The sequence below is a fragment of the Xiphophorus hellerii genome, chromosome 15, assembly GCF_003331165.1.
Source record: "Xiphophorus hellerii strain 12219 chromosome 15, Xiphophorus_hellerii-4.1, whole genome shotgun sequence".
Classification (NCBI taxonomy): Eukaryota; Metazoa; Chordata; class Actinopteri; order Cyprinodontiformes; family Poeciliidae; genus Xiphophorus; species Xiphophorus hellerii.
This window is the reverse complement of record NC_045686.1, coordinates 21,198,899-21,209,611: the sequence shown is the minus strand read 5'-3', so window position 1 is coordinate 21,209,611 and position 10,713 is coordinate 21,198,899.

The window sequence follows — 10,713 nt, the reverse complement described above, 5'->3', positions numbered from 1 at the left end:
GTTATATGATATAGTTTTTTTTTTTTTTCAGAGCCGGACATGCAATAGTGTGTTAGGGTGCTACCATTTGCAGCATAGAGTTGGGTATTGCTAAAAGTTGTTGCCTAGGTACACTCAATATATGAAATAGATCTAAAGTGCAAATGAGCCTTGAATTAAAAATTCTTTAATCTGGGTCACATGTCTTTTTGAAATCTCAGTGTTACCTGTGTAACTAAGGCAAAGTGAGATGAAGTTAGCGTGCAAAATTTCCTCGTTGAGGTGCCAATGTAGCATTTGTCAGGCTGAAAACTTTAGCTTAGTGAAGTTTGGCACAAGCACAACTCTTTTATCATCAAAGGCACCTACTCTCTGAATTCAGAATGGTAACGTTGCTTTTGAAAGCACGTCATAGTACGACAACGTCGGCTCAAGCGTTTTCAAAGGGGATTGTTTTGGCAGCCACATTGTGGAGACATATTGGAAGAAAATCCTGTAAAATGAAGTACACTATGAAGAAGTTTTTAAATTGTCTTATTGAAAAACATCATCACCACACAGTCCTGGTTGTCTACATGGTGTGTGTGCGCGGGCGTGCTTGCGTTCATCTTGTAGTGACAATGCACTTCTCAAAAGGTCGAGCATTGAGTTTGTTGAGGTGAGTCAGTCTTACATCAGTTCAGACAGAGTTTCTGGGTAAAATAGCATGAGACTAAATAATGTTAACTTCTGGATAGAAAGGGGCTGAAGAGGTATTTATTTTAAACAGCAGGTTTTCATAAATGAAAGGCAGTACACAATGTTGTTATTAAGGTATAAGTGATTGAAAAGTCAAGGCTATAAATCACATCAGCAGTGAATTCAAATGGCCATGCAATGTCAAGGATTTGAAATGACTGGACGTTCAACTTAATTAAAAGATAAAGCAGTTAGTCTATATAGGCAACCGCATTAAATAGCAATCTACAGCTTTTTAGCCATTAGGCAGAAGAAATTTCCCCTCTATTTGAATCTTGTTTTAAAGTTTTTGGGTGAATGTTCAAACCATTATTGTACCTTAGACAAAGCCAGTTTATCAATTTCACTAAGCTTTAGTTAATTTAATTTAGAAGCAATTTCTGCCTTCATGACGATTACAGAGAATGTTGATTAAACAACTTAATTCACTGAAAGAATAAATTGAACTTTCATTATGTAGATATGGTTTTAAAATTAAACTAGATACCTGGGTACAGCTAAAAAAATGGCAAAAATAAGACTTTTTTTGTTGTTATAGTGTTGTTTATTTGATTACTAACAGCAAAAGACAATCAATATGCTGTAGGTTCAATGAAATCCCATAAAACAAACCGACTTGCTACATTTCATTCCACTGTAAGAAAAAACCAGGGATTAAGAATAGATCTAAGCTATGGCGTAAGGTGCCACAAGACTTCTCATTGAAGTAAAATCTGTCTTAGAACGTGCTATCCACTTGATCTCAGCATGACTTCATGTGATGAAATAAGTGTAAGAAAATGAAGCAAGTGTCAGCTATTATGGGTGTTTGCTTGACAGCTTGTATCTCTGTTTTGGACTCTTGCATGGAAGGAAGAAAGGTTTTTCTCGGTTTGCCCTGTCAACTGAAATGCCTAACTTAGCTTTTGGATCCATATTTTTTAATCTATGTATGTTTTGTAATACGTAGTATTTATTAAAACAAACAAAACATAGGATAAAGAGGGTCTTAACAATTTGACAGCGCTGTCACAACTGGCTGTTTGCTGCTAGCAACACTTTGGTTAGCATCGGCTAAAAATCTTACAATCTGTGCTTAAAAAAGAGGCAATTTCACAGTTTGACTAAATCTGGATGGCTTTGAAACATCCTTATGACATCAAGGTTTAATTTGTTTAATTTTATGATAAACACTCATGCTTTAAACTTTGAGATTTATGAAACCTCAATGTTTCATAATAATGTCACATATGTGACATTATACCCTGTCAAATATGTGAAAGAGAATAATGTGAATAGTTTCAATGTTCTTTAGGCATTAGGAGCACATTTGAATTAGACAATCTTAAAAACAACCATCTACAGAAAAAAGGTAGATGGTAGAAAAAAAGGTAGAACCTGCACATGCTACACCACAAATCAAAATCTGGAAATAACCACAATATGGAGCCGTGTCAATATGGAGTTCTACGAACGCCGAACAGTTCAAATCCACTGCAGGGAAACTGTTTCTCTTTCCTGTGTGTCTGGCTCTTGGTACTGTTCCCAGTTGAGCAATTGTGTGACAGTTTGTGTGGGTGTTGACATTAGGAAATGAAACTCTGTGACTCCGCATTAAATATTCAGCACAAACAGACGGACAGAAATGAGACAAACTGAACGTAGGAAAATCTGATGAGCGCGTGTGAGTGAGTCATGGCGACTCGGCCTGTGGCAGCCCGGTTGGGAGGAGGAGGGGTTGGGGTGTGGGCAGACTGTGGGGGCTGGATGTGAGAACGACGTGACGGTTTGATTTATCTGATCCGTTCTGATGCATTCTTTTGTCATTCTCCTCTGACCTCTAATCAGGGATTCATTTTCACAGGGCCGATGCTCAGCGAATCTAAATTAGCAACATTGTCCGACCAGTAATCAGAATATCCTAAGAGGTACTTTGATTGCAGATTTCCTTACAAATAGCAAGTAGCTCATCGGCGGTTTAATTGTTTGAAGAAGTTGGCGTGTTTTTATCCACAAAGACATTACATGTGTTGATACCCGGGGAAGCCTACATAAATGGGGAAAAAAAGTGTAGTTAGTGAAACTGGATCCAGCCATGGTGCGTTGTGAAGTCACAGTTGGCTTTCGTCCACTGGTGACGGACAGTAGCAGGCTTCTGACTTCTCTACGGTCTTGGATCAGAATTAAAAGAAACCCCCCACTGAGGAAGTTCGGCTGAGCCAAAACCTCCCGGCTTCCAGTGAAGGGCAGAACATTGAAGACGCTGCTGCTTCGAGGACAACGCGGTTAATTAACAAAACCCAACTAAACTCCAGGTTTCCTTCCCCTGGAGTGAGACCCCGCCACTCGCTCCTTTGCCTGCGGGTTTAATCGAGAGTGACGGCTGAAAGTGGATGCGAATTGGTGAGGTCACACTGTGAAAGGGGCGAGGTGAAATGAACATCCTCTCACCACTTTGGCAGCGAACAGCGGGAAACTTTGTACACAGCGGTAGCTTCTTCTTGTCTTGTTAACACTCTTGCTCCCGATGGCCATGACCTTACAGGCTGACCCAATTATTCATTCATTCTATCTACCCTATTAATTATTTTCAAGATCAGAAGTGGCCTCATTTACGACCTGAAAAATGCAGAGTAAAAGAATGGCGCCATGGCAACAGATCCATAGAGAGACACGGTCCTTCTGATCTAATTTACACTGTCCGTGCTGACTGGCTGTCAGGAGACTTGGGTAAAAAGTTATAAAACGGAGTTCATGTGGGATTTGGAGAAACACCTGTTTTACAGAAATTACACTTGCCAAGGGCATAGTCAAAGTGTAAAACAACCAGAGCTGAGTTGTCAAACATAATTCTGCTTTAGACCGGTAAAAGGTTTAAAGCTTAAGCAAAAATCTGCCATTTCTTCTTCAAATTAGGTAAAGCATTAAATGGTTTGAACCATGAAACGATGTGTAGGATGGATGATAAGTGGGGTTGCATGAGTTTGTGCCTACTTATAAGCTGTTCTGCATTCTTGAAGGCAGGAAGTGAAGCAAACTCATGTAGCGTAGCCTTTCAATAGATATCCAGACTTTCATCCAATAACTTGTAGAATGTTTTCATGTATTAAAACTGTAGTAGCTGTAGTCTTTGATTTTTTATTTTATTTTTTAAAAGACACTTTCTGGCAAATCTTTGCTTTTGGCTGTCTTGGTCTGCCTGACCTCAGATAGTCTTGTTACATAGTACAGCCAAGGCCAGATCTGCCTTCTACATCTGTAAGGTTGAACCAGTGGAGCTGTTTGCAGTTTCTCAAGTCTTATCTTTCAGTAGACCAACAGGACCTTCTATCACTGTCAGATTGTACCATCATGGTAATCAAGGCTTGTAGTTTCTTCTTCTGAGTTTCTACATTACTTATTCTTTGTGATAGGGTCCACACTTGGAAAACCCTAACCCCATAGTTTTCCTCACCTGGCAGTCTTCCCATTGCCCACACATCTCTTGGAAATCACATATACCGAAAAAGAAAATCTGGACCCCAACCCTCACCAGCCATGTTTCTCTCAATGTTTTTTTGTTTTTTTTTTAATGTATGTTATTAGAAACGGCTGACCGAAATGGCAAAGTTAGAAATAACTTCTCAATTTTGCAAAAACGTTTTTACTGCTTGACGGTTTTGGTTTTTCAGATAAAGAGCTACTGCGCAAAAGGGGAGCCGAAAACACATTTGTCATATAACTTCTGACATTGCAAACTTTCCCGTCCACTGGTGGGTCTGTGCCTTACCAGAGGCCAGACTTCATAGTCTCAATATTTTAGATATGTGTGGTCCATGCTAGCTGGCAACGTCTGCATATTATTTGTCGCAGCCATGCGTAGCGTCAACGCCTGACGAAGTTACTTTTTGCGTAGCCTGGTTAATTCGCTCCAAACCAGCAGATGGACACACACGTAATTCGCCTTTTTCTTTTTTGTGACACCACAATACATTAAAGATCTGCTGTTGTTGTATCAACCTTTGTTGATTCTGTTGCATGACTTTGTGTTTTTGTGTTTGTTATGATGTAAAGCACTTTGAAATGCCTTGCTGCTGAAATGTGCTTGACAAATAAAATTTGATTGATTGATATTCCATGCACTACATTGAAACCTTTTCCTGTTGGCAAACTTTGTGAAAGACACCAAGTTACAGATAATCCGTGTCCAGTATCTGACGTCCTTCTTGACACACTTATTGTAGGAATATAGAGAGCTGTCCTGCTAAAAAAAAACAAAACCCTAAAAAATAACAACCAAAAAGCCTTAAAAAAACACTTTTGTGGATTTTGTTATGAGGTTACAATTTAGTGTGCTGTAATAGTAGGAGTCCTGTCTGGTGAGCCAGATAAACCTTTTTGATGGATTAGGAACCATGTCGTCCATTGCTGCTCCAGGGGAGGAAAGCTTACACCCGACAAGGTTCTAACTCAGTGGATTGCTCTGGAATGAAGGGAGAGATTAGTGGTGAACATAATAAAATGATGCAGGAGATAGGTGTGCTTTTTGGCTTCAGTCCATTTGGCATTGGTGTTGTTCAAACCCCACACACTTCACATTAGAGTACAAATTAAAGCAGAAAGGACTTTTATAGGTTTCTACAAAAATGCAAAAAAGGGGAGGTTGTTGGAAAAATAAATACACTTATTTCAATCAAAGTTTGTTTTGTTAAAGTTCTGGACTAAAGGCTTAGCTTGAGATTTTACAGGTAAAAATAAAACCCATTTACTTGAAAAGTTTGAAGTAAAATCTTCCAGCAGTAGTAGACCAAAAGTTAGATTTTTTTTCCAGAGGCGTTCAGCAGTGTTGAAGCTATCCAACCGTAGATTTGCTTCCAATGACCATATAACTGTGAAAATTTAAATTGCGAAAGTGAATCGTTTAATGGAAATGCGGCAATTTTGAAAATGCTCACTTTTTTCGCTAAAGTTTTTGCGCTCGGGTGATGTGGTTTTTATGGCTGCTTCAAAATAAGCTTACTTCACAAAACTGCAATAAAACTTTTTTATCGCATCTCTGGAGTTGAGCTGTAGCGATACACTAATCTCACAATACAATACGATACATGAGATTCTCCTCACTGTACGATTTATATTATGACATTCAGCAAACGATACGATTTAAATGTTAATTGTGTGTCTTTATGTGTTTGGTTAATCAGAAAATGTACCTTTTTTGTTTTATTCACTTATATAATGTAATTGATCTATTTCATTGTTTAATTAGTTGTAACTGGTTGTTTCATTACATGCCATTTTTAATGTACATGTGCAACTGGGTATAAAATGTTGTGTGATGTCATTTAATTCATGTGGATTTTGACATGAAACTTAAAGTAGGATTAATGTATCGATGAGCAGATGAAAAATTGATACTTTGAGGGGAAAAAAAGATAAATATTGTAGAATCGATAAAATTACACAGCCCTACACTGGAGTCATATTACCACTGGCAGAAAAGACAAAGAAGACAACAGGAAGTACTGTACGTTCTTTACTTTATAGAAATGCTGCAGTCTCAAAATTGTTTTTTTTATTTACATTAGTGGAATATTAAAGTTTTGCCCACATTTATGGTGTAATAACAGTCTTTCTATTGTATTTCTAATTCACACAGTTAGGGTTGCTTTTCCCTCCACAAACTTGGTTAAAAAAAAGAAAAGAACAGAAAAATTAATCAGAATGAATTTATCGGTTTACTATTTTTTCCCCTTGTTCTCCTTTCCGTAAGCCGAGCTAAAAGGAGTCCCTTTACGTAAGCTGACCTCCGCTGTCACATCTGCTTTATTTCTGCCATCTGGTTTTATGCTCTTGTATATTGTGTTGAGTTCTCATTTTAAGAGCTGTTTAAGATTGCAGGGCCCTGCCTGCACAGTGGGACATGCAGTGTAGCTCCACAGGCTTCATGGATAAGCTTCATTCTTGGGGAACTCGGTCTAGCTTCTGGTTTTAGTGGATCTGCGTGGGTGGAATATGACTTCTACCAATTTATTAAACTATTTAACCCAATCATTTATGGATCGACTGTCATTTAACACAATGTCTCATTTTTTAGGGTAATTGAAGAGTGATTTTTTGCTTTATTTTCAGTTTTTTTTTTTTTTTTATTGCCCCGCAAGGGGTCTCTTTTTGTGGGCTCTAGTGTCCCTTTTTCAAAGTAGGCTGACAGGGAGGGGGGAAGACATGCGGTAAACGTCGTCGGGTCCGGGAGTCGAACCCGCGACAGCCGCGTTGAGGCTACGTTTTGCCTGAATGTGGGTCGCGCTAACCCCTCCGCCACCACGGCACGCGCCTTAGATTCAGTTTTGAAGCAAAAATAGTCGGTCTACCAAAGCAATTTTAACACTTTTTTTTCATGAGCAAAAAATGTAATTGAGTTCAATTCTGTCACGGTCAGGTCTTGATGTAATCGGGGTTGGTTCAGACTTGATTTTGAATTACTGAAACCTTGTGTTTGTCACATGCAAGGCAGGTGTGTATGCTCCTGCCTCCTACTGATTACAGTGTGTGACTGGCAGATGTGCTTTGTTCAGCAGTGCTTAAGCTGTCCTACAGTAGCAGTGTTTCCAGTGACCTCAGTGGTGTTGTGAAAATTATGCGAATTGAAATTACAAAAACAAAATTGATAATGACAACAAGCTATTTTGAAAAACCAAATTTTTTTGATACGTTTTTGTGCTAAGATGAGGAGGGTCTTTTTGCTTTTACAAGAATAGTGTGTTTCGCAGAGCTGCAATGGAGACACTTTTTTTTCGCTTCGTTCGAGTCACAAGATGAACAACCAGATGCTGCTACTGGCAGAAAAGATGAAGAAGACGACAGGAAGTGGTTGGAGGTTGATGTGCGCAGCATGTTTTTAATGACTTATTGTGTGAACAAACTTAGTCGCATGTGATTTTGATTGCGTTTCGTTTGGAAACGACGCACTTGCAAAATCGAGTTTTTCGATACTAGTGGAACTTCGCCAAAAGTTTTGTAATGGAAATGCAACTAAAAACTCGATGCAATCTCCTGGGATTAATTAGATAGAAAACTTTTGAACCAAGAACTTTGCTGCTTGTTTGATAACTAGGATCAACTGATTGTACTGAACTGACTTTTTTTTGTAAAGTGCCTTCAGATGACTGAATTGCTTTTACAAATCTGGCAGTAATGCAACTTGGGTGTGGTTAGTAAAACCAAATTGATTAAAACCAAACAAGTAAACTTAAGGGGGCCAAATTGCTTTTGTTGTTAAATGAAATGCTTTTTGTATTGATTCCAAATAGCTTTGTTTGATGTGAAAAAGTGGTTATGATTGTAAGCATTTAATTGAGAAGTAATAAAAAAGGAAAAAGAAAGAAGAAACCACGTAGTAACTGTTTCTCTTGCTTTTAAAAGAAAACCGCTTTTTATAAACTCTTGAATCTTGCTCTTTGGAGTTTTCTCCCACAGCGACGAGATGATCCGTCTTCACAAGGTTCGGGTTTGTCACCTTTTGAATATTTTTCTGGTAGAAACGTCTCCCCTGCTGGATGATTAGACCAGTGCATGAACACCGCTGTGAGGCCCCACTGAGACTTTTCTCCACTGTCAGTGTAGCAGGAGTGCCATTTGAAGCACGGGGAATTATGCATCAGCGTGTCTGCTCCAAAAAAGAAGGGGAAGAAAAAAAAAGAGAGTTCTCTTTGTTGTGAGTTGCGGCCTCATTTTCTTTGAATTCGAGTTGTGAAAGTTTAAGACTGTCATCACCTTTTAAAACAGAGAAATTCAAACAGCAGATGATACTTCAAAACTGAGGATATTATTAGTATCAGCCTACAGGAAGAAGAAAAGCAGCAACGTTGCCAGTAAGGTGACAAACTTGAAGGGGTGGTCACTTATTCAAATTCAGCTCCGTCACTGAGGAAGATCATTTGAAGATTTTTTATATACATTTGATCTCTTTTCAGCTTTCTCATGAAGGTGTAAAGCCAAGAACTCTTTGGGAAAATATTTATATATATTTTATTCCGTGTAAACTGAACCTTCAAAGTGCGCCTTCAAAGCAGACACAGACGTTTCATGCACTCAAAACTAGAGGTAGACACGTTTAGCTTTTCTTTCTTCTCGTTTTCACACCGTTTCAGCATCGCCTCGCCTGCTGCCACACGGCCCGCCGGACCCCCACTCGTAATCAGCTCGGCTTGCGGATCCGATGCCAGATATCTGATGTGTGGATAAGTCGCCTGCGCCGTGGCCGCTCTCTTATCGGATGTCTGTGTCATTGTCTGCTCATTCCTACGTCTGCTCGCTCTAACAACATCTGTAGACCAGCCACGTGGATCTGAATGATCTGTTGCTTTTCACGTCTGTTTGTCACCTTTAAACACAGCTTCATCGTCGAGTGTAAATTTTCCAAACCCATGCTTGTTGTTTTACAGCTGGTGCCTGTCTCCAATAGTCATTGACCTGTAAAATGTCATTTTATACTGTAGCACAGGCGGCTGGAACATGAAGCTAGAAAAGTAGTGGGTTAAGACTTTCAGCTGCAATTTCTTTGATCCTTGGTGGAATGTTTAAGTGATCATCAATGTAGTAATATCAGGTGCTCATCAGTTTTCAGCATTCACTTTCTGAAAACATTGTTGTAATGTTTCCTGTCATGGAGATATTACTGTCCAAAAATAAAGCAAAAATACATATCAGTAGGAAGTACTCCAAGCTAACCTCTAGTGTAGTGTATGAAACTTTTTTTTGTGTGTGTGAAATATATCTGGAGGTTTTGGCCCCAATAATTTACACGGAGCCACTCTTTAGTTGAACCGTAACATTTTTGTACGATCGTTTACATAACACCCGTGATTGGAGTCTCTCACACCGGCATTTTTTGAAACCAAATCTCAGAGCAAAACTTTTCTGTAAGGAATATATATGAGAATATACATAAGCACTTTGCTAATGGGAGATGATTTATTGTTTGCTATGAGGTGGAAGCTAAGGGTCAAAAGTGCAACCCATGTTTGGAGGCCTCAGTCCTCGAGGCGGGCGTCACAGGTTCGAGTCCCCGGTATGTTGACCTTTACAGCATGTCTTCCCCATTACACACAAACTACTTTCCTGTCATTTCCCTTTCACATAAAGGCCAGTGGATACCAATAAGTCCTTTAAAAATCAAAAAAGTGCACGCAGGGTTGATGAGATGCTTAAAATCTTCGGAGACACAACTGTTTGTGATTTGCCACTGGACTGTAAACCGATCCCCCATTCAGGATGGGGAGGGACTTTGTGCCACTGTATATGTACTGTAAAGGCACATTAGTGTGTGGTTTCTCCCTCTTTAGAGATTTTTTTAAATATATAAAACCATCCAGGACTGTAAGGCAGCTAATTTGGGATTAGCACTCTGGTATTTTCATTAGAGGTCATTATCAGGCTCTCGGCTTGGGGCCAGAAATATCTGGTCAAGGATCAGCTTATTCACTATTTTTAATATTGCTGTATTCACAACCGTCCTTGTAATTTTAGAGAGTTCATAAAGGCCTTACAGCTCTAGGGAGTATGTGGCATTTCTTTGCCAACTTGTTTTTATGCAATGTCGCAACAATCTCAGCACTTTATTTCTATTCTGCCACTGACAGAAAATAGCATTTAAGCATGTGACTCATAATAGTGCTACAAATTAAAATCTTGCGTCTAGCCACCATACGAAGGCTGAACAAATGTTTGCCCTTTGATAAGTTGAGCGTCTCAGAAACATTTTTGACCTCTGCTTTTTTTGTGTGGTTCCTGAATTCAGAATCAGGTGGAAGGGAAACTGACTGGAATAGCTGATGAGAGGAACAAAGCCAGATTCCTGGATGTAGAGCATTGCTGGCTTGTTGGAGTGTGAAACCAAAAACTTCAAAAGGGAATAATTTATGAACGTTACATGTTCGTCTTTCCAACAGTTCTATAAAATCCTGTATTTTGGCTCTTATCAGTGGAGGCCCTGTCCTGGAGAGCAACTCTGGGTAAAAGGCAAAAATCACCAGTACCAGT